Raw genomic sequence first — 25,346 nt, forward strand, 5'->3', positions numbered from 1 at the left:
AAGGGTGTTTCTCATGCTGGGTGCTGGAGTTTTCGTAAGTCTGTGAGTCTCGGGGAGGAACATTGTCTCATTCCTTTGACATCAGCTGCTGGCTGCTTCTGTAAGAAGCCCCCTGGCATCTGCTCTCTTCTTATTAAGCGAAGCAGGGAAGGCACTGGGAATGCTGGATTCTCCCTGCACGTGACCCTTCGCACATCTGTTCCTTTTCAAAACAATGTGTTTTGGATGGCAAAGATGCTTGCCACGAAGTCTGATGAGCTGAGTTCAGACCCCAGGACTTATGTGCTTATACACACACACACACACACACACACACACACACACAGAGAGAGAGAGAGAGAGAGAGAGAGAGAGAGAGAGAGAGAGAGAGAGAGAGAGAGAATATACTTTAAAAATTAGAGTAATCACAACATATCAATCATCTTTCATCCTTCAACTGTGAACTATTGGTTTCCATTAAAATTCTAATTACCATTGTTAGTTCTATCCCATTTAGCATCACACGAATATTAGTCTTGATCCATTACAAGCTCACTTTCCACTAATGTTGAAAAAGACTGTAACCTTCCAGACATGCACAGAAGCTTCCTTCCCACAGCATCAGGAAACCTTGGGCTCAAATTCACCCAGAACCTTCTCCAGATAGATCCCATTAGGCCACAAAACAGTCTGAAGTTTGGGAAGATCGAAAACTATATCAAAGATGTTTTCCAACTATAATGATATGAAAGCCGAAGTCAATAAAGAAGGCATTTGAGAAAGATCACAAATGTGGGATTCAGACAGCTGTTCCCGGATGACCGATAGACAAAAAATAAATTACTATCTGGAGACAGACAGGAGTGGAAGCACAGGTGGTCCCTAGATGCACAGGTGTGCACAGCCACTCTGTGCTTACATGGGTGTGCACAGCCGCTCTGTGCTTACACGGGTGTGCACAGCCGCTCTGTGCTTACACGGGTGTGCACAGCCGCTGTGTGCTTACACGGGTGTGCACAGCCGCTTTGTGCTTGCTTACAGAGGTGTGCACAGCTCCTGTGTGCTTACAGAGCTTGCAGGGGTAGATGGCTCTGGTAGGAAAGAAAAAGGCCCGGAATGCGTGAATCTTCAAGTTGTCCTCTGACCTCTGTACACGGGCCATAGCTTCCTCACGTCCTCTGACCCAGGGGCACAAACAAACAAATAAATGTAAGAGAATCTTTCAGTTACATCAGTGAAAAGAGGAGAGAATCCTACTGTATCAACAAAAACAAATCCTCAAGTCAAAGACCTATGAATCCACAACTATGGAACATGGAGGAAAGAAACTTAAGGACACAGGTGGAACAGCCTGTGCTCATGCTTTGAAAAGGAAAAAGTATTTCTAAGTTATTTGTTTCTGCCCAGATGCAAGGATCCAATGTGAGTCTATCCAAATTCCTGGACCCTTGAGAAATAGAAAACAATGCTAAGATTCATGCAGCACCACAGAACATTCCCACGGCACCCTGAGCTGACTCAAGAATTCGTGATAAAGTTCCAGGAACAGAAACGGCAGAGTTCCACCGGAAGAGTGGGCGCGTGGGCCAGTGGAATCACACGGAGCCCAGAAAGGAGGCCCTTCCCAGCGATTAGTAGATTCTGAACAAGGATGAGAAAGTGACCCTGAATGGAAAGGTGTTGAGAGCATAGCTTGTCTGCACACAGAACACAGTGAGATCTTCATCGTCAATAAGTGAGACATGGAGAACAAATTCCACCATGAAAAGTCAAAACAACCCTCACTTCAGATCATACCAAAGATCAGCACTACGCAGATAAAAGGACAGAAACTGCAGAACCCAGAGATGAAAAGGCAGCCACGCCATGACCTCAGCCTGAAGAATGAAGTTCGGCATGTTAACCTAAAACCCACAAGCCAAACAAACAAAATGACCCTGGGGTCCATCAAACCAGAGCCTCTGCATAGCGTGGGAGTGAGAGAGCATGCCCAGCTCTCAGCTGATGAAACACCCATAACTCGGCCCAAACCAGAAATAGTCCAGTTTAAAAATGGGCGACAGCCCTCCGTAGACATCTCCCAGATGGACCCGAGTGAGTTACGGTAAGAAGACACACAAAAAATGCTCAGTGCCACTAGTCACCAAATGTCAATTAAAATTCAGGGAATCGAACTTTCTGTTGGATGTTTGTCACGGGAAAGATGAAGGGTGGCAGGGATGGGAGGGCACGCGAAGGAAGGGAAACCTTGCTGTGCATTTGGCACGGGTGCCATTCTGCCAAACAGCATGGAGCTCCTTTCACAAAAGGAAAAGAGGCCTGGCCGTGTCCATGCACGCCTTTAATCCCAGCACTCAGGAGGCAAAGGCAGGAGGATCTCTGTGAGTTCGAGGCCAGCGTGGTCTATAGAGTCAGTTCCAGGAAAACCAGGGCTGTTACACAGAGAAATTCTGTCTTGAAAAAAAAAATCAAGAGAGGAGAATGGAGAGATGGTTCAGCAGTTAGGAGCAATGGCTGCTGCTCCAAGGAAGCTGAGTTTGGTTTCCAGCATCTGCCTTGCAGTTCACAGCTGTCTTTGATCTCAGGGGAACCGTTGCCCTCTCTGGCCTTCATGGACACCAGGCACACATGTCGTGTGCAGACACACATGCAGGCAAAACATCCATATATATATATATATATATATATATATATATATATATATATATATATAAATATTTTAAAAAATGAAAACAGACCAAGGGTACAAGCCAACTGCCAAAGGAAATGAAAACAGTTGATGAATGGCATGTTTGTTTGTGTTACAGCATATGCTTATAAAACCCAAGCATGAGGGTCACACCTAAGTGTCCCTCAGCTGCTGACTTACAGAGACAGGAGGGAGTACTATTCACCCTTGAAGGGTGGTTCCATTTCACGCACAACAACCTGGGTGAGTGCAGGAACAGTATCTCTTGCAAAACACATGGAGTGCAGGGGGTGGGGGCAAGCATCCACACGACCTCATTCATGTGTGGAATTTAAAGCAGAGCTCACAGAAAGTGAGGGTAGAGTGGTGGTTTCCAGGGATTGAGAGTAGGGGGCTAGAGGAACAAATCTTCAGTTCGACGAGAGGAACAGGTTCTGGAGCCTTCTTTCGCAATGCTGGACTGTGGTTAGTTACGATAACCTGCATACCTGGGTGTTGCTAAGAGGACCCTTGAGAGCGCACATGGCCGAAAAAGATGTGAGGTGAGGCTGGGTGGATGGCTTACTTGGAGGGCTTGGCAAGCTAGCCAAGGACCTCGATTTAACTCCCCATCGCTCACATAAAAAGCTGCACACAGTGTGCCTATAATCCCAGACCAAAAGAAACAGAGACAGGAGGATCCCTGGAGCTCACTGACCTGCTTGCCTTGTGAATCTGCCAGTTCTGGGTGCAGTGAGAGACCCTGTCCCAAAAAATAAGTTGGAGAGTGCCTGAGAAAGACACCTGATGTCGACTTCTGGAATACACAGGCAGACGGGTAGGCAGGCACGCAGACAGACACGTGTATGCATGCAAGCATGTATTCATGCGTGAGCACACACACACACACCACAGGGGAAGAAAGATGAGGTAATAGATGGACTAGTTAACTTGATGTGTGTTTGTATTATGGTCTGATGTAATATTATGGTTTGTTGTATAATAGACTCATATAACATATCTGTTTGCATTGCAGGGTCATACACCTCTGTGTGACAGTGCTACATTCTGTGATTGTTATGAACTCATATGACATATGCATCAGTATTATAGGGTCATATAACATACCTCTTTGTATTGCAGACTCATGCTGAGTGTCTGCAGAGTCATACAGCTTTTCTGTGTGTTTCATGAAACTTCTCTAACAGGTCTGGTTGTGTTGATGAATTATAAAACATATCTCTATGTATTATGGAGCAATACAACATCACTGCACTCCCACACACACTGTCTCTTTGACTAGCACAAATCCAAACGTGTATATTTTCATTGTGGACTCGTATAATTTTCCTATGTTTCAGACACATGCTACATCTCTGCTGGTATTGCAGTTTCCTACTCTCTGCTCGTCTTGATTATACATACAAAATGTCTGTGTGTATTGGGGGTCTCATAGAATATGTCTGTCTGCATTGTGGATTCATACAACATGGCTGTTTGTACTGTGACTTCATAAAACCTCTCTGTAGTGAAGGCTCACATAAGTGTCTTTGTGCATCATATAACATGATTATATTGAAGATTGATTGCTGTGGGGCAATGGTCTTTTATCCTGTCACTTGTATTATTTTAATAAAATGCTAATTGGCCAGTAGCCAGGCAGGAAGTAGAGGTGGGGCAACAGGAGAATAGGAGAGTTCTGGGAAGAGGAAAAACTCGGTCTGCTGTTGACACAGAACAAGCAAGATGAGAATGCCTCATTGATAAAGGTACCAAGCCACATGGCCAACATAGACAAAAATAATGGGCTAATTTAAGATGTAAGAATTAGTTAATAAGACCCCTGACCTAACAGGCCAACTACTTTATAGTTAATGTAAGCCTCTGTGTGTTTCTTTGGGACTGAACAGCTGCAAGACCAGGCATGACAGAAAGCCTCAGTCAAAAAACTGGTGCCCAATGTGTTCAACTAAATCCACTTAAAACCTGAGAGAGTTTGAGAAGGAATTCCAGACACAAAAAGAACAGAGTTAAGCACGGCTTCTTGGTAGCATTTTCTCAGGTGGGCTCTGTTTGCTAGAGGCAAGTGCACCTCATTTAAGAGAGGACTCTTGACTCAGCTTTAGCTGCAAAACTTTGCAGCTCTTTTAAGAGACCCGCCACCAAACACTAAAATAGTGTCTATGAGTAGCTGATAACATGATTCTTGGTGTTGGCAGGGACCTTGAAACTCTATAGAGTTGTGGCAATAAACATGGCTCTGGCCTGTACCTCTGCCATGAAGCTAGACTCTCAGAAAGCTAAAGAATGGGCTGGATCCAGCAGCCAAAGCCACAGTCTCTCTGTGTATATTTTTAAATTTTTATGTAGCTTTATTTTAAACTCTATTTATTTTATTTTTATTTTCAATTTTTGGCTTTTTGAGATAGGGTTTCTCTGTGTATCTTTGGCTGTCCTGGAACTCACTCTGTAGACCAGGCTGTCCTTGAACTCACAGAGATCTGCCTGCCTCTTTCTCCCAAGAGTTGGGATTAAAGGCGTGCGCCACCATACCTTGAACTCACAGAGATCCGCCTGCTTCTGCCTCTCAAGTGTTGGGATTAAAGGTGTGCGCCACCACACCCAACTACTCTCTTTCTTTTTTTTATTTTAAGGACTTTATTCTTTTTCTTTTCTCTCCCAAGCCTACATATATTTTTAAATACAGTGTAAATCATTTAGAGGTCTTCTTCACCTGAATCTATCTTTACTGTATATCTCTCTTTTTCTGAACACATGAATCTTTAATTTGCTAAATAATATGACTAGAATTAATTTAATTGCAGATAGGTTGTAGGTCCCAGGGTTTGTAGTTGGGAGATACTGATGATTATTTTATTCTCCAGTAGGATGCAGAGTACCAACCAGTACCATGAACACAGTTGGTCAGCTCGGCTTCTCCATGTTTGGTGTTATAAGTAAGTCCTGTATCCAGCATAAGGCCTTATCATCAGGTTCAGAGAGGAACTAAACAGATGACAATAGCCTGTGACTGGGGGGGAATGGTAGGTGGGACCCCTTTGGCCAGTAACTCAAGATACATTCTATTCCAACATGTGTGCTTATCCGGTGCTCTCATACAACATGTCTGCTCATACTGTAATCATACAATATGTCTGTTTGTATACCGAACGCATAGAACCTTTGTGTTAGCACTATCGACTCATACAACATGTGTGTTTTTATTTTGGGTTCCTACAAGAAATCTGTTTGTAATATAGAACCACAGAGCAAATCTGTTTGTGTGTAGACTTATACAAAATGCCGGTTTAATTTCAGGCTCATACAACATGTCTGTTGTGTTGTAGATCCATACAATGTATCTGTTTTCATTACAGACTCATACAACATATCTATTTGCATTTCACACACACGCATATCTGTTTGTATTGCACACACAAACAAAACATATCTGGATGTACTGTGGTCTCATAGAACATATCTGTTTGTTCTGTGGATTCACACAGCATGTATGCTTTTATGGGGCCTCTAAAAACCTTTCTATTTGTATTACAAACTCAAGAACACATGTTTTTATCTTGTGGGCTCATACAATGGTCTGTATTGAGGCTCATACAAACTGTCTCGTGGCCTCATACAACATATCTGTTTGTATTGCAGATTCATGCTGTATGTCTCTTTATATTTCAGGCTAATATAACCTCCTGCTTATATCAAAGAGTCATTCAACACATATGTTTTTATTTAGACTCATGCAGCCTCTGTTTATATGGTGGATTCAAACAGCTAACAGTTTGTATCGTAGGCTCACACAGACTGTTTTATTGTTGACTAATAGAACATGTCTATTTGTACTGTTGGCTTGTCTTGTGGACTCATTGCAGATGTGTGTCTGTATGGAGGTCTCATACAAACTGCCATTTGTCAGCTTTAGACGACAGGTCTGTTTTTGTTGTGAACTCATTTATGGCCGTTTGTATTGCAGGCTCATGGCACCTGTCTGTATAATGTACACTCATACAGCTTGTCTGTTTGTATTACAGACTGTTACAACATGCTTGTGATTATTGTGGGCTCACACATCCTGTCCATTTGTATTAGAGAGTCATTCAACATTCCAGTATTTCAAGGTCGTACAATATCATATTTGCATTTTGGATACATACAACACGAATGTTTTACTATGGACTCACACAATGCCTCAGATTAATTTAACAGGTCTGTTTGTTTGTAAGGCCAGCTCATAAAATCTGTCTGTTTGTATTGTAGACTTACACAACTTGTGTGTATTGTGGACTCACACACACGTGAGTTTGTGTTACAGACTCACACCAATGTCTGTAATTGAAGGCTCATATAATATTTCTGCTTGTATGCTGGACTCATATAACATGTTTGTATTGTTGACTCATTCCATATGTTTGTTTGTGTTGTGGACTCATGAAACATGTATGTTTGCATTGTAGACACATAGAGCACTTGTGTTTTTGTTGGGGACTCACACCGCGTGTCTCTTTGTATCGTAGGCTCATGCAACCTATCTGTGTGTGTTTCAAACTGATACAGCGTATCTATTTGTACTAGAGACCCATATTACATGTCTGTTTTTATTTCAGAATAACACAAAATGTGGTTTTGCATTATAGGATTATACAACATGTCTGTTTTGTGGACCCATGCAATACATCTCTTATAGTGTGAATTTATATATGTGTGTTTCTATTCTGGCCTCAAATATCTGTTTGTATTGCAGACTCATAGAATATATAGGTCTGTATTAAGGCCCATACAACCTGTCTTGTTTATTGCAGGCTCATACAATATGAATATATGGCAGGCTCACACGACACAGCCGATTGTATTGCATGCTCATGCAGACTGTATTGCAGGTTCATAGAACATTCCTGTTTGTACTGTGGACTCATACAACAGATGAGTTTGTATTGTCAGCTTATACAACATGCCTGTTTGTATTGTGCAGTAATACAACATGTGTTATTGCAGTTTGGGTTCATGCACTATGTTTGTATTGTAAACTCACATGATATGTCTGTTTTTATTGTGTTTACACACAATATATGTGCTTGTATTGTGGTCTCATACAGTTTATTTACATTGCAGATAAATAAAGCATGTCTGGATTGTGGCGTCATACAACATATATCTTATAGAATAATGGAATTTGTTTGTTTCTGTTGCAGAATGATACAAGTGTCTCTTCATAGTGTGGACTTACACACGTGTTTGTACTGTGAACTCCTATGGCATGCATTTTGTACTGGAGAATATGCATGTGTGTTTGTAGAATGGACGCATGCAACATGCTTGTTTTTACAACAGACTCTTAAGACACATCTGTTTATATGTGGACTTACACAATCTGTTTGTATTGCTGGCTCAGACAAACTGTAATGCAGACTCCCACGACATCTCAGTTGGTATTGTGGGCTCATACAAGCTTTCTGTGTGTGTTGTGGACTCACATGACAAATCAGTTTTAATTAAAGACTCATGGGACGTTTCTGCTTCTGCTTCAGGCTCATAAATGATGTCTCTCTGTATTGTGTATCTGTTTCTATCACAGACTCCTATATCATATATGTTTGTATGGCACATTCATGTTGCATGTCTCTTTGCATTGCAGAAACATACATTAGCTGTTGTTATTTCAGACTCATGTACCTACCCTGCCTGGTAAATGAACTCGTACATGTCTGTATGCAGACTCATGCAGTGTAGCTGTGTTCAGACTCATACATCCTGTGTTTGAAGATCAGAAACATTCAACCCGTCTGTCTGTTTCTGCAGTCACGTAACACCTGATGCGTTGTCTAACTATTTGTCTTGTAGTCTTATACAACAGATCTACAGCCTACTTGTATTTCAGACTCATGTAACATGTCTGCTTCTATTACTAAATCATACGACATTTCTGTTTGAACTGTGAACTCCTACAACATGTGTATTTATATTGTTAATTCATATGACATGTGTGTTTATATACACATATATGTGTATTTATGTATTATGGCATGTGTGTTTATATATATACACACAGCATTTGGGTTTGTTTTGTGGACTCATCAAACATGCCTCTTTGTGTTTATATTCATGAAACAGCATGCCTGCATGCCTGTATTTAGGCTCATACGACATGCGTGTTTGTAACGTGGATTCATACATCATGTCTGTATTGTGTACTTGCACATCATAACTGTTTTTATTATTACACAACATGGAAGTTTGCAATCTAGACTCCTACATTTCTGCTTCTATTGTATGTTCATACAATCATTTATTTGTACTGCATACTCATACAAAATGTTTGTGTGCATTGTGAACTCATATGTAGACAGATTTTTCTTTGGGCAGCCAGTTCACAAATAATTACCCGGAGACTTATTAACTGTGAAAGCTCGGTCTTAGGTTAGGTTTATTCTTAATTAGTTCTTATAAGTAAAATTAACCCATATTTTAAAATCTGCATGAGACGCCTCATCTCTCCACACTGCCCATTCTTTTACTTCCACACTGACTGGCCACCTCCTTCTTTCCTCTTCCCAGAGATCTTTCTCTGCCCAGAAGTCCTTCCTATCTCCTATTGGTCATTCAGCTTTTTATTACACCAATCACAGCAACACATCTTCACACAGTGTGCAGATATCCCACACCACTTATGCATGTATTTTGTATTGCTGACTCACACAGTGTGTGTGTGTGTGTGTACTATTGCCTCATACAATGTTTCCATTTTTATTGAGAGTCATAGAATGCGTGCATTTGTATCTCAGGCTCATCAACTTGACTGTTTGTGTTAAAGGCTCATACCAGCTGTGTAATTGTATTATGAATTCATACAGCACATGCTTTTGTATTTTGGACTCATACTACATGTCTGTTTGTATTAACGATCCTTACAACATGCATGACTTTTTGTATTTAGAAGCCAAACAATGCGTCTGTATTTCATACTCATACAACCTGACTGTGTTGAAGACTTAAATGGTATGTTTGTATGTATGGCAGATTCATGCGCCTGCTTCTATTGTGTGCCTTCACAGCATGTCTGTTTGTATGCAGACTCATACAACATGACTGCATGTATTGGGGACTCATACAGCATGTGTGTTTGCATTGTAGGTATATGCAGCATCCCCCTTTGTATTGTGGGGGTCACACAACATGTCGGTTTGTATTACAAATGGATATACCCTGCCTGTTTGTGTTACAGGCGGACACAACAAGTCTTTTCTATGGTGCTCTCATACACATGTTTGCTTGCATTATATCCTCTTACATCACATCTGTTTGCATGCAGATTCATAGAAGATGTCTGCTGACTGCTGCAAGCTCATACAACCTGTTTGTATGCAGGTATATACAAACTCGTAGGTCATGTCTGTTTGTATTGCTGACTCAAGCAGCTTGTCTGTTTCTGTTGCATCTTCATGCAAACTGTTTGTATTGCATACGTCATGCCTGCCTGTGGTGCAGACTTCCTCAAGGTGTCTCACTGTGTTGAAGAATCACAAACATGGCTATTCATTTAGAGGACTTACACACTTCTCCATTTGTGTTGAAGACACATACAATGTATCTTGTGTTTCACACGTGTCTGTGTTGAAGACTAGTATAGCATGGCTACTTTCTTCCAGAGTTGTACAACATATCAATTTATGAGACATTGTCATGCATCATGTCTATTAGTGTTGCAGAATCATACAAGCGTTATTTATATTCCAGACTCACACAACATTTTGGTTTTTAATGAAGACAGACATATCCATGTCTGATTGTGTTGTAGACTCACATATCTCTGTCTGTATTGCAGCCTCAAGGAGAGTTCCTCCATGTTTTTATTTCAAAGGTTTGTTATGTGTGTGTGTGTGTGTGTACATATTTTCAATTTTAAATTAGTTTTTTGAGAATGACATTCAATTTGTTTTGAATGTATTCATACAAACTCCTCCAAAATCCACATCTTTTTCTTTACTCACCTAACTTTGTATACACACACACACACACACACACACACAAATAAGAACAACAACAAAAACCCATAAGGTCCAATTTATGCTTCCCATATTCTCTTGGATGTGTGGCCTTCTGTTAGAGTGTGGTTAAACTACCGGGGGCCACACCCTTAGAAAGCTGACTCTTCCTCTCCCAGCAGGCATTGAATGCCAGCAACTTTCCAGCTGTGAGTGGCTCTTGTACCTACTCCTGCTCTAGGGCTAGTATGTTGCCTGGGTTGTGTTGCCGAATAGTATTTTAACTGGACAAAAATGTGCTACATTTGTTTAGGCTACAGAATATTACTTTAACTCTGTGAAGGGGTGTTACATTTGTTTCTACAGTCTTTGTTAATTATGTAAAAATGTGTTACATTTGTTTAACAATGTAAGGATGCATGTTTAATTATGTAAAGATGTGTTGCTATTTCACCTTACCCGCCTTAGGCACCTGATTGGTCTAATAAAAAGCTGAATAGCCAATAGCTAGGCAGGAGAGAAATAGGTGGGACCGGCAGGTAGAGAGAATCAGTAGGAGGAACAGTTTCAGCTTGAGGGAGAATGAGAGAAGGAGGAGGAGAGAATGAGGCAGAAAGAGAGAGAGACTCCAGGGCCTTCCAGGCAGCCATCAGTCAGCTAGATTGAATAGGTCATACAAAAGGAAAGAAAAATAAAAAGCTCCAAGGCAAAACATAGATGAAGAGAAACGGGTAAAGTTATAAGAGCTAGCAAGAGACAAGCCTAAGATAAGGCTGAGCATTCACAATGAGTAATAAGTTTCCGGGTCATGATTGGAGTGCTGGTTGGTGGCACAAAGAGCCTGCTCCAGGCTTCAGCTTCTGTAGAGCTTGTGCTGTCCCAACCGTGTGCATGCCTCTGTGCAGCTGTGCAGCTCCTTCTGCAAGGCTGTGCTTGCTGTCATTCACAGTCTCTAACTCTGTAATCTTTCTGCCCTGCCTTCCATGGCATCCCCAAGTCTCTGGAAGAAAGAATTGATGTAGATGTCCTGTTCGGGGCTGAGCACTCTGTGGTCTCTTAGTCTCTGCACTTTGAATAATTACGGGTCTCTTTAGTAGCCAGCGGTTGCAAAAAGAAACTTCTCTGATATTAGTTGAGAGAGGCACTAACCTACGGGTTTACTGATACATTATTAGGCGTCAGTTTAATATTGTGTTCATTTAAGCAGAACAACAGCAATAGGTTCTCCGCTAGGATGCATGACCCAATCACAGGTTCCGGGCCCCGGTTACAGAGCCAGGCTTTCAATTTGATAGCTTGTGGCTTCTACTGGGAGCTTTGTTACCCCATTATAAGGTAACACAATTTAAATTCTCTTTTTATATATGTATGTGTGTGTATATTTTAGGAAGATTCTGTAGTAGAAGGTTCTGTATGACACTTTCAAGAGGTTCCTTCCTTCTTTCCTTCCTTCTTCCTTCTTTCTTTTTTCCTTTCATTGCGGTAGTTAGCACCCCTTGTGCTCCCTCCTCTGCCCTGCTCTCCCACCCTCCACTCTATTTATCCCTTCCTGTCCTATTATTCCTCTTCACGACTCCCCTGAAAGCATCCTTGCCCCTTGCTAATTTCCTGACATGTACCTGCAGATTCGAAGCTAACATCCCAAACAGATGAGCGAAAGGCCGCAGTATTCCTCTCTTTGAGTCTGCCTTGCCTCACTCAGAATGGTTGTTTCCATCTCCGTTGATTTATCTATGGACTTTGTAATTTTGTTTTTAACAGCTGAATAATATTCCATTGTGTAAATGTATTAGGTTTTCCTTATCCATTTATCAGTTGAGGGACACTTAGGCTGTTTCCACCTCCTGAATATTGTGAGAACAGCAGCAATGAATATGAATGAGCAAATATCTCTACAGTAGGATACAGTTCTTCTGGCATATGCCCAAAAGTGGTGCAGCTGGGTCATGGGGTGTGTCTGTGTCTGTCTTTTTGAAGAACCCCACACTGATTTCCATCAGTTGCCCCCCACCAGCTGTGAACACCCCACATCCACACCAGCGTTTGTTGGCCTCTGGTTTTGTTTTACCCATCCTGACTGAGGTAAGATAAAAATCTCCACGTAGCTTTGATTTGCAATTTCCTGGCGGCTAATTATGTTGAACATTTATGATGTTTCTCAGCCATTTGTATTTCATTTCAGAACTCTCTGTTTAGTTCCATGCTCCATTTTTGAATTGGGCTGTTTGTTTTCTTGATACTTAGTTTTTTTTAGTTCTGTGTATACTCAAAATATTAACCCTCTGTCAGATGTATGCCGATAGATTTTTTTCCCCATTCCCTAGGCCTCGTCTTTCCTCGAAGATGGTATTTATTCTCTGCTGCACAGAAGCTGTGGTTCTCCCTGACCTATGATTCTTACAATCTTTCTGCCCCTTCTCCCACGATGTTGTCTGAGGTTCGTGTGTAGGGATCACATTGTAGATCTACCTCTCGGGGCTGGGGACCCCACAGTCTCTTATTCTCTGCATCTGACCAGCTGTGGATCTCTGAAGTAACCTCTGTGTCCTAAGAAAAGAAGCTTCTTGGATGAGGGATGGGAGCTACGTTTCCCTGTGTGCAGAAGGATGGGTAGAGGGCACAGCTGGAAGCTACCTGGATACAGGAAATGGCAGTAGGAGGCTCTCTAGTGTCTGTGGGTCCTCCAGCCTGTTTCTGTTACAGATACCTGGATAGGTTTGCAGTCCCTTTTGAATTCCCTTTTACTGAGTGAGTCTTACATCCAATTAGATGTCTCTTACCTAAGCCCAAGGTAAACCGACCACTTTGTACCCTTCGGGATGACTTGCCAGGCTGGTCATTGCTGTGGTCCTTAGGTTTTATGGATGGATAGGACTCGATCCCTTTCCTCCCTTGACCATTTCAGTCCTAAGTCTTACATCAAAGTCTTTCTTAGCAGTCATTCTGGACCTTCCTTCTTTTCTTCCTTCCTTCCTTCCTTCCTTCCTTCCTTCCTTCCTTCCTTCCTTCCTTCCTTCCTTCCTTCCTTGTTTTTTGAGGCAGGGTTTCTCTGTAGCTTTGGAGCCTGTCCTGGAACTAGCTCTTGTAGACCAGGCTGGCCTCGAACTCACAGAGATCCTCTTGCCTCTGCCTCCTGAGTGCTGGGATTAAAGGTGTGCGTCACCACTTTTTTCCTTTTTTTATTAATTGATAATCTTATACACACATACAATGTATGCCAACTCCTGCATCATGTCTATGTATATCACAGACTCATACATGCTCGCCTGTTATGGGAACTCAAAGAACATATATGTTTGTATTGCACACTAATACGTCATGCCTATTTGTGCTGTAGACTCCTACAACGTGTTTATGTTTCAGTCTCATACAGCATGTTGTATTTGGATTATAGACTCATATAACGTGCCTTTTTAATTGAAGACTCATATGTCATGTATGTTTCTGTTACAGATTTATACATGTGTTTTTATAATACAGACTCATACTGCATGTGTGCTTGTGGTTAAATCTCATGTAATCTTTCTCTTTGTGTTGTAGACTCGTACAACAGGTTGATTTTGATTGCAGACACATGCGTGTCATACTTGTGTTGCTCACTCGATTGTGTTTTCTGTTGCGCTCACACCACCGTCTCCTTGTGTTTCCAACGCACAGAGCACATTTGTCTTTGTTTTCCATTTTTGTACAAGAGATTTCTTAAATTTAGTTAAAAAAGTTTTGTAAATAAATTCATTCATGAGTACTGTATTTGTGTCATTTTGTCCCTCTCTCCCCTTCCTGACTTTTCTCATGCCCCTAACTCATTCTCAAAGTCACCACCTCTTCTTTATTATGGACACACCATACACACACCCAGAGCCTAGTACTACGTCCGTTTTGTGATGCGTGTATGCACATTTGTTATTCATTTAAACTTAAAATTTTAAAAAGATTTTCTTGCATAAGTTCTATATTTACATTCATTCCTCCCTTTTCTCTCCCAACTCCAGCCCTTCCCTGACCTTTCCACCGGCTGCCATCAAACTCATAGAGACCCACTTGCCTTTGGCTTCTATGTGCTGGGATTAAAGGAGTGTGCTTTTCCGTCCATCTCCCTTTGACTACTTTCCTTCTCTCTCTCTCTCTCTCTCTCTCTCTCTCTCTCTCTCTCTCTCTCTCTCTTCTTTTTTTTATTGATAAAAGAAGGATAAAGAAAAAAAAACAAATTTCCACCTCCTCCCAGCCTCCCCTTTCTCTCTCTTCTTTTTTGAGACAGGGTTTCTCCATAGCTTTGGAACCTGTCCTGGAACTAGCTCTTGCAGACCCTTTGATTTCTTAATCTCTCCTTCTATAACAGCTATTGGACTATTCTGATACTGATTATTAGTCCCCGAGCCCTCAGAGTAGAGGTTGCTTTGTAGACCTGCGATGGGGGTGGCACCTCACAGTCACTGTTCGTGGCTACCCCACAGGCACTGCTCGTGGCCACCCCACAGTCACAGTCACTGCCCGTGGCCACCCCACAATCCTTTGTTCTTTGCATTTTCAGCAGTTGTGGATTTCAGTTTACTGCAAGAAAAACTTCTTTGATGGTAGGTATAAGTGTATAGGGTCTGGAGAAATGGCTCAGTGGTTTAAAGCCATGTATTATCCTTCCAGAGGACCTGAATTCAATTCCTAGTACCACAACAGTCAGCTCACAACCTCTTGTAACTCCAGCTCCAAGAGATTGGATGCCTCTAGATTCCTCAGGCATCCGCATGTGTAACACACACACACAATTAAAAACAAAATGTCTTTTTAATTTATTTTTATTTTTGTATTTTCTATGCATTGGTGTTTTGCGTGCGTGGGTGTATGTGTGAAGGTGATGGATTGATTCCCCAGACCTGGAGTTACAGACAGTTGTGAGTTGCCAATGCTGGGAATTGAGCTCAGGACCTTTGGAAGAGCAGCCAGTGCTCTTAACAGCTGAGCCATCTCTCCAGCCCCAAAATAAGTTTTTAAAAAGAAGAATACGTATTTAGAATATGATTAGAATCAATATTGATATAGGGACACGTCATTTTACATTTTCATCTAAGATCTACATCCTCTCAAGCCACAGGTAATTGAGTAGGCTTATAGTACCATCATGGATCTCCTTCTACTAAGCAGGCCCGATATCCAATAATACAGTTCTTGGTTATCCCTAAGATAACAGTGCCACTGTTTGCAGCTGGGGCTCTGTTGCCAGGCCAGTCACGGCTGTACTTACAGCTGCATAGGAATATTGGTTCCTCCCAGGCAGCTTGCACAGCATCTTCAGACAGAGGGAGTCCTCGGCAAGGAGGCTCTCAGGTCAGTCCTGAGTTGTTTCTGCAGAAATAGGGCCTTACCTTCACGTTCTTAGAGGCAGCTGAGGGCAATGGCTATGCAACTCATACTGTCTTGCTGGTCTCGTGGGCCCTGATGACCAAGAAAGAGGAGGGAGGTTTGTCCTACCTAGCACCGGGGTTTATCCCTCTATTGCTCCTGGAGGGGGTAATTATCTTTAAACATGTATGTACACATACATGTTTCCTTGTGCATTTTCAAACATTCTGTGTTTCTCATCTTTTCTTCCTTTCTCTCCCTCCCTGCCGCCCTGCCCACTTAGAAGTCCAGCCTCATGTCAACCATTTTGCTCTTCCCAGGACTTGTGTCCCACTGTCCCCTTCCCTGGAGATTCCCTCCCCTCGCTGGTGCTTTCCTGACTTCTGTGGGTACTTCAGGTTGTTGAAGTTAGGATTCCCAAATAAGGAGGACAGGACGGTGTTTGCCTTCCTGGGTCTACTGTCTTACTCGGTACATTTTCCCGCTCCTTCCCTTGGCTTGCAAATTTCAGCTTTCCTTTTCCTTTGCAGCTGAAATGAATCCCATCGTGTATAAGAACCACATTTCCACTATTTGGTCATCAGTAAATGGACATCTAGGCTGCTTCTGTTTCCTAATTATTGTGGCTAGAGCAGCAATAAGATGGATGAACAAGTGTCTCTGTAGTAGGATGCAGTCCTTTGGGTGTCTGCTCAGGAGTGGTATAGACAGGTCATAGGGTAGATCTAGTTCTACCTTTTTGAGAATTCTCTACAGTGATTCCTAAAGAGACTGCACCTGTTTGCGATCCCATCACACTGAATTCGAGCTCCTGTGTAGCTTTGGAGCCTGTCTTGGAACTTGCTCTGAAGACCAGGCTGGCCTCGAACTCACAGATCCTCCTGTCTCTGCCTCCTGAGTGCTGAGATTGAAGGCACATGCTACCATATTTGGGTCTTGAAACATGACCCCAGCAATGCTGAAGCATGCATGGGCAGCCAGTTTATATTGGGCTTCATGGTCTGAGTTGATGAGGGTGACTGACCAGGTCTCTTCTCAAGGAACAGGTACCACCGAGATACAAACTTGGATTGCTGGATTCAGAGTCCAGAGTGTTAGCCATTATACCATGGGAGCTGGTGATACTTGGGTCTTAGCCATTTCTACTTCTTCTTTTGAAAACTCTATGGTCAGATGTGTAGGACATTTTTTAGGTGGGTCATGTGTTTTCTCAACGTTTCGTTCTTTGAGATCTTTGTATATTCCAGATGCCGGTCTTTTACCAGATGCACCGCTGGCAAAGGCCCTCTTCCATTCTGTGTGCTTCCTCTTCAATCGTGTAAGTGTTTCCTTGGCTGGACAGAAGTTTTCCAGTTTCATGAGGTCCCATTTGCCAATGGTTGGTCTTCCTGAGTGTATGAGGTCCCATCCAGAAACTTCCTCCCTGCATCTGGGTCTTACAAGGCTATGCTTACACCTTCTCCTAGCAGTGTGAGGAGTTCAAGTTTCATTGCATTGATTTCCTTGGTGTATTTGGGTTGATTTCTGTGCAAGGTGATAGGTAAGGGTCTAATTCCATTCTTCTCTATGTGGATATCCACAGTTTCCTAGCACGGCTTATTGAAGATGCTATCTTTCCTCCACTGGGTATTTTTGGCATCTTTGTCAAATAGCAAATGGCTGTAATTATGTACTCTCATAATCCGGTCTTCTATTTTCCCACGGTCTACATGTCTGTTTCTGTGTCAGCAACACGATACTTTTATGACTGTAGTTCTGCCATCTATCTTGAAATCTGGGTGGTAATCCCTCACGCAGCATCTTTTTGCTCAGGATCGCTGTCTGGAGTCTTTGGCATTGTCATCTGTACTTTAGGGGATTTTTTAAAATCTGTGTGAAGAATGTCATGGGCACTCGGATTCAGACTGCATTGCATCTGCAAATTGCTTTTGGCAGGATGCTCACTTTCACAGTATTGATTCTACCAAACTGCGGACATGGGAGGGAGGTCTTTCCATCTTCTTGTGCCTTCCTCATTTAACGTTTTTACTGCAGAGGTCTTTAGCCTACTGGATAGGGTTAACCCTGAGTTTTGTTTCGCTTTGTCGTTGTTGTGAGGCTGTTGTGAAGGGGAATGTTCCCCTGATCTCCTTCTCAGGGTCTTTGTCACTAGTATAGAGAACAGCAATTGATTTTTGTGCCCTGCTACTTTACTGAAACTGTTAATCATTTCTCGAAATGTCCCGGTGTGATTTTTGGGATCTCCGGTGTCTAATGGCACCATCTGCACCCAGGGGAAACTGACCATCTTTTCCCGTTGATGCTCCTGTGATTTCCTTCTCCTGGCTGCGTTCTTGCCAGGGCGCCAAGCACCGTACTAAAAAGGAGCAAATGCAATGGACAGCTCTGTCCTGTTCATAATTTTAGTGGACTGCTTTGAGTTCTCTGTTTAGGATGCTGTTGGCTGTGGGGCTGTGGTGTTCAGCCTTTGCTGTACTGAGGGATGTTCCTGCCGGTCCTTCTTCCTTTAGGACTTTTATCATGAAGGGGTGCTGGATTCCATCAAAAGCCTTTTCTGCATCTAGTGAGATGATGAGCTTTTAGTTTCCTGCCCCTTTATAAGATTTATTACATTGATCAACTTAAACCATCCCTGTGTCTATAGAAGAAAGCCAATTTGATCATGGTGGATGATATTTTTACATATTCCTTTATTCAGTTTGCAAGTACTTTATTAAGAATTTTTCCATATGTCTTCACTGGAATATCAGCCTATAGTTCTTGCAGCTTTACCTAGCTTTGATATTATAGTAATACTAAATTTGTAGAAGGAATTTATGAGCGTGCTTCTGCTCCTTTTTCTGTCTCTGTCTCTGTCTCTCTCTCTTCCTTCCTTTCTTTTTCCTTTCTTTCTTTCTTTCTTTCTTTCTTTCTTTCTTTCTTTCTTTCTTTCTTTCTTTCTTTCTTTCTTTTTTACCATGGATGTCCTGGAATTCAATCTGTAGACGAAGCTGGCCTCAAACTCACAGAGATCTGCCTATCTCTGCCTGCTGAGTGCTGGGATTAAGAGTGCGCACCACCATTGCCCAACTCCTGTTCTTTTTTCTTTAAAAATGTAATTTGAGAATATTAACGGTAGTTCTGCTTTGAAAGTCTGACAGAAGTTTGTGGTGAACCAGTCTGGATCTGGTTGTTGATGTTGTTGTTTTGATTTTGGAGGGTTTTGTTGCAGTCTCTGTAAGTTGTTGATGTCTTCTCGGTTTAGTATGACTGGTTCAGATGTATCAAGGAATCCATTCATTTATTTAAGATTTTCCAACTTAATGATTATGGGTTTAAAGTAGTCCCTTCTGTCCTCGAAATTTCTTTAGTGTTTGTTGTAATGGTTCTCTGTTTGCTATTAATCTTTATTAATTTGGATTTCCTCTTTCTTCTGGTCAATCTTATTTAACTTCTTGAAAAATCACCTCAAAGATTCATTGATTCTTTGTGTTGTTCTGTCCACTCATTTCTCTGAAATAGATCACAGGCTGGAATACAAAACAAATCTCAACAAATACAGAGAACCTAAAATGACTACATAATCTCTCTTGAAATAATATTGCAATCAAAAGCAAAAATGACCTTGAAATCAATAACAAAAGAATCTCTAGGAATCACACAAATTCATATATGTTTTTAAAAAACATGCTATTGGGTGATTAATGGGCCAAAGAAGAAATCAAGGAAAGAAAAAACTTCTTGTTAAAAAAAATGAAAACAAGACACCAAACTTCTAGAACACACTAAAAGCAGCCTTAAGATGGAGATTTTTGAAGGCTGCATTTAAAAACATCAGAAACAACACAAATAAATGACTTAATTATGTAACTCCAAAGTTTGGAAAAGCAAAAACAGGCCAAGTTCAAACTTAGTAGATCCAAAGAAATAATAAAAATTGAGACAGAAATTAATGAAGCAAGATACAGTTTGCTTGTATTGTAGAATCACATGAAATGTCTTATTTTGGGTGCAGACTCAAAAAATGTGTATGCTTGTATTGCCAACTCCCACTACAGGTCAATTGGTATTGTAGACTCACACAACACGTTTGTTCTCACTGTAGACTCACACAACACCTCTATTCTCACTGTAGACTCACACAACACCTCTGTTCACACTGTAGACTCACACAACACCTCTATTCTCACTGTAGACTCACACAACACCTCTGTTCACACTGTAGACTCACACAACACCTCTGTTCTCACTGTAGACTCACACAACACCTCTGTTCACACTGTAGACTCACACAACACCTCTGTTCACATTGTAGACTCACACAACATGTCTGTTCACACTGTAGACTCACACAACACCTCTGTTCACACTGTAGACTCACACAACACCTCTATTCTCACTGTAGACTCACACAACACCTCTGTTCACACTGTAGACTCACACAACACCTCTGTTCTCACTGTAGACTCACACAACACTCTGTTCTCACTGTAGACCCACACAACACCTCTGTTCACACTGTAGACTCACACAACACTCTGTTCACACTGTAGACCCACACAACACCTCTGTTCACACTGTAGACTCACACAACACATCTGTTCACACTGTAGACTCACACAACACGTCTGTTTTCACTGTAGACTCACACAACACCTCTGTTCTCACTGTAGACTCACACAACACTCTGTTCACACTGTAGACCCACACAACACCTCTGTTCACACTGTAGACTCACACAACACATCTGTTCACACTGTAGACTCACACAACACGTCTGTTTTCACTGTAGACTCACACAACACCTCTGTTCTCACTGTAGACTCACACAACACCTCTATTCTCACTGTAGACTCACACAACACTCTGTTCACACTGTAGACCCACACAACACCTCTGTTCACACTGTAGACTCACACAACACTCTGTTCTCACTGTAGACCCACACAACACATCTGTTCACACTGTAGACTCACACAACACCTCTGTTCTCACTGTAGACCCACACAACACCTCTGTTCTCACTGTAGACTCACACAACATGTCTGTTCACACTGTAGACACACGCAACACTCTGTTCTCACTGTAGCCTCACACAACACTCTGTTCTCACTGTAGAATCACACAACACTCTGTTCTCACTGTAGACTCACACAACACCTCTGTTCACACTGTAGAATCACACAACACTCTGTTCTCACTGTAGCCTCACACAACACTCTGTTCTCACTGTAGAATCACACAACACTCTGTTCTCACTGTAGACTCACACAACACTCTGTTCACACTGTAGACTCACACAACACTCTGTTCACACTGTAGACTCACACAACACTCTGTTCACACTGTAGACTCACACAACACTCTGTTCTCACTGTAGACTCACACAACACTCTGTTCACACTGTAGACTCACACAACACTCTGTTCACACTGTAGCCTCACACAACACCTCTGTTCTCACTGTAGACTCACACAACACTCTGTTCACACTGTAGAATCACACTACACTCTGTTCACACTGTAGACTCACACAACACCTCTGTTCTCACTGTAGACTCACACAACACTCTGTTCACACTGTAGAATCACACTACACTCTGTTCTCACTGTAGACTCACACAACACTCTGTTCTCACTGTAGACTCACACAACACTCTGTTCACACTGTAGACTCACACAACACTCTGTTCACACTGTAGACTCACACAACACTCTGTTCTCACTGTAGACTCACACTACAGTCCTGTTTTGATTTTAGAGTCATGCACCACGTGTTTGTAAAGTGAAGACTCATACATGTCTATTCGTGTTGCAGACTCTTACAGCACACCTTATTTTGAAGACACACAATGGATTTATTTGTACTGTAGACATGCACAACATGCCTGTATTCAGATACATACAATTGTCTGTCTGTGTGATGGACACATGTACCATATCTGTTTGTACTGTGCACTCATGAAACTCGGTGGCGTTTCAAACTCATACAAGTCCATTTGTATTGTGAATTCATAGAATGTGTTTGTATTACAGATACATACAACATGCCTCTCTGTAAAGGGGATTCACACAACGTATCTGTTGTATTGTGAACTTATAGACCATGATTGTGTTGTGGAATAACACAACATGTCTTATTTTTGCTAGCAACTCATAAAATACATCAGTTTTTATTGACAATTCATGAAACATTACTTGTATTATGGACCCATAGTACTTGTTTATGTGTCACACTCTTATAGCATGTCTGTTGGTATTGCAGACTCAAACAACATGTTTGTGTTGTAAACTATGCAACATATGTTATTTGTGGCTCAGGCTCATTCAACAAATCTGTGTGCATTTCCAACTCATATAACATGTGACTTTTGTAGACTCATAACATGTTTGGTTTTATTGTAGACTCCAACAGTATGATCTGTATCACAGTCACACATGTGTCTGTATCACAGTCACACATGTGTCTGTATTGCAGTCACACATGTGTCTGTATCACAGTCACACATGTGTCTGTATTGCAGTCACACATGTGTCTGGATTGCAGGGTCACACAGTGTGTCTGTTTTGCAAGGTCACACAGTGTGTCTGGATTGCAGTCACACAAAGTGGCTTGTTTGTATTGTAGACACATACAATATGTCCCAATTATATTGCAGACCCATGCAACATTTCTTCTCCTCCTCCTCCTCCTCCTCCTCCTCCTCCTCCTCCTCCTCCTCCTCCTCCTCCTCCTCCTCCTTCTTTTGTGGTTTTTCGAGATAGGATTTCTTTGTAGCTTTGAAGTCCGTCCTGGAACTAGCTCTTGTAGACCAGGATGGCCTCGAACTCATTCAATGTGCTTCTTTCTGATCCTTGGCTATATTTGTGTGCCTCGTGTTTGCGGAGGCCAAGGAGGGGTTTTTGGAACTGTAGTTACAGACTGATATGAGCTGCCATGTGGGTGCTGGGCATTGAACCTGGTTCCTCTGGAAGAGCAACCAGTGCTCTTAACTGTTGAGCCATCTCTCCAGCCCCATGTTTAACTTTTGAGGGACTGACAAGCTGTTTTCTAAAGTGGCTGTCTGGTTCAGTACTCCCTCCAGCACAGCAAGGGTTCCAGTTTTTCCTCGTTCTCTAAGTATTTACTACGTCTTTGCTGTAGCCATTTGTGTGGTATCTCATTGAAGTCTTCACTTGTATTTCCATAGTGACAGATGATGTTAAACATCTTATGTGTTGTTTGCCATGGTGTGTGTGTGCGTGCATGCGTGTGTGTGTGTGTGTGTGTGTGTGTGAGAGAGAGAGAGAGAGAGAGAGAGAGAGAGAGAGAGAGAGTTGAATAAATATCTGTTTATCTCTGTCTTTTTTGTGGAGTTGGGGCACCAAAGTGAATCTCGCACACACTAGGAAAGCTCTCTACCTACCACTGAGTGGCACTTAGTAGCACTTAGTCCCCCAGCTACTAGATTTGTTTTGTTTTGGTTTGGTTTTTAAATGAAGGCATCAAACTCCCTGTGTAGCCAGGAATGACCTTCAACTTCTGATTTTCCTGCCTCTGTCTCCCAAGTCCTGGGGTTCCAGGGGTACACTACACCTACTTAATGTGGTGCTGTTGTGTGCTGGTTAGGGTTTTGTCAACTTAACACACACTAAAGTCACCCGGGGAAAGGGGCCCTCGGCTGAGGAATGGCGTTCATCATATAGGCAAGTCTATAGAGCATTTTCTTAGTTAGTGATTGGCGTGGGAGCAGTCAGGACACTGGCTGGTGCCACCCGCAGGCAGAAGCTCCTGTGATGTAAAGAGCAAGACAGCAAGCAGTGTTACTCCACGGCTCTGGTTCAGTTCCTGCCTCCGGGTTCCAACCTTGAACTCCTTCCCTGGCTCCCTCAGTGAAGAGTGTAAAATATAACATAGAACCCTTTCCTCCCTGAGTTGGTTTTGCTCAGTGTTCCACCACAGCAACAGAGAGACGAACCAGGACCCGGGCACTGAACCCACCTGCTGGACAGGCCGCCTACCACTTGCACTACAGTCCCTGGCTTTTTGTTTTTGCTTACTTTTGTTTTATTGGTGTATATCAGTCTATATACAAATAATGGGTTTATCATCACATGTGAATAAACAAATACAGAGGACTTTGATTGTCCTCACCCCTGTACCCCTTTCTGTCCTGCTTCCCTCTCCTCCTGGTACCCCTCTCACTCCAAACATGCCCTATTTGACTTTGTGTCTTTCTAAAACACACTTGACCCCATGTGAAAGAAAACATGGAATATTTGTCTTTCTGGGTTTGACTTGTTTGGCTTAACGTGATAATCTCCTGTTCCACCCATTGTCCTGTAACCGGCACAAATCGTATTCTTTATGGCTAAATCGTATCCCACTGTGCTGGATGGTTATTAGGGTTTTTGGGGAAGGAGGCCTGCTATTTATTTTGTGGGTATGTCTGAATGTGTGTCTGTGTACCGTGTGTGTGCAGGAGCCTGCGGAGGCCAGAAGAGTGGAGAGGATCCCTGCCCTGCAGTTGCCATTGGCTGTGAGCAGCCTTATGAGAGCTGGGAGTGGAATCTAGATCTTGGACCAGAGCAGTAAGGGTCCTTCCTTCATTACCGCTGAGCCACCTATCCAGCCCCACGTTTTAATTTTCTTGAAGTAGCCATTTTGACTCTGGCGAGAAGGAATCTCAATGCAGTTTGATTTGTTTCCTTTGTGGCTATGGTGATTGAGGATTTTTCAGGTCTTCATTGGTCTTTTGTACCCTGAGAACTGTCTAATTCAGTTGCCCATTTATTTGTTCTGAGTTGTTATTTTTTTTTAACTTTGTATATATTCTGAACAATAGGCCCTAGCTGCACCACCCATGGTAGATGCTTTCCACTTAAGGCTGTCTCTTCACCCTGTGGAAGCCTCTGGTTTGATGCAATCCCACCTGTCACTTCTTGCTACGATTCCCTGAGCTTCAGAAACCTCTTTCCTGAGCCTGTATCTTGAAGGTCTCCCGTGCTCCCGAACTACTCAGAAACCTGTTTCCTGAGCCTGTATCTTGAAGGTCTCCCGTGCTCCTGAACTACTCAGAAACCTGTTTCCTGAGCCTGTATCTTGTCTCCCGTGCTCCTGAGCTACTCAGAACCCTGTTTCCTGAGCCTGTATCTTGCAGGTCTCCCGTGCTCCTGAGTTACTCAGAAACCTCTTTCCTGAGCCTGTATCTTGCAGGTCTCCCGTGCTCCCTTCTAGTCATGTCAACCTTCAGGTCTTGTATTTTTCTATCCCCTTTTATTTAAGTTTTGTACAATGTGAGAGATAGGGATCTAGTCTCGCTCCTTTATGCGTGGATATCTGATTTCCCCAGCACCATGTTAGTCTCGCTCCTTTATGCGTGGATATCTGATTTCCCCAGCACCATCTGGTGA

This window comes from Microtus pennsylvanicus, chromosome 2 (genome assembly GCF_037038515.1).
Source record: "Microtus pennsylvanicus isolate mMicPen1 chromosome 2, mMicPen1.hap1, whole genome shotgun sequence".
NCBI lineage: Eukaryota > Metazoa > Chordata > Mammalia > Rodentia > Cricetidae > Microtus > Microtus pennsylvanicus.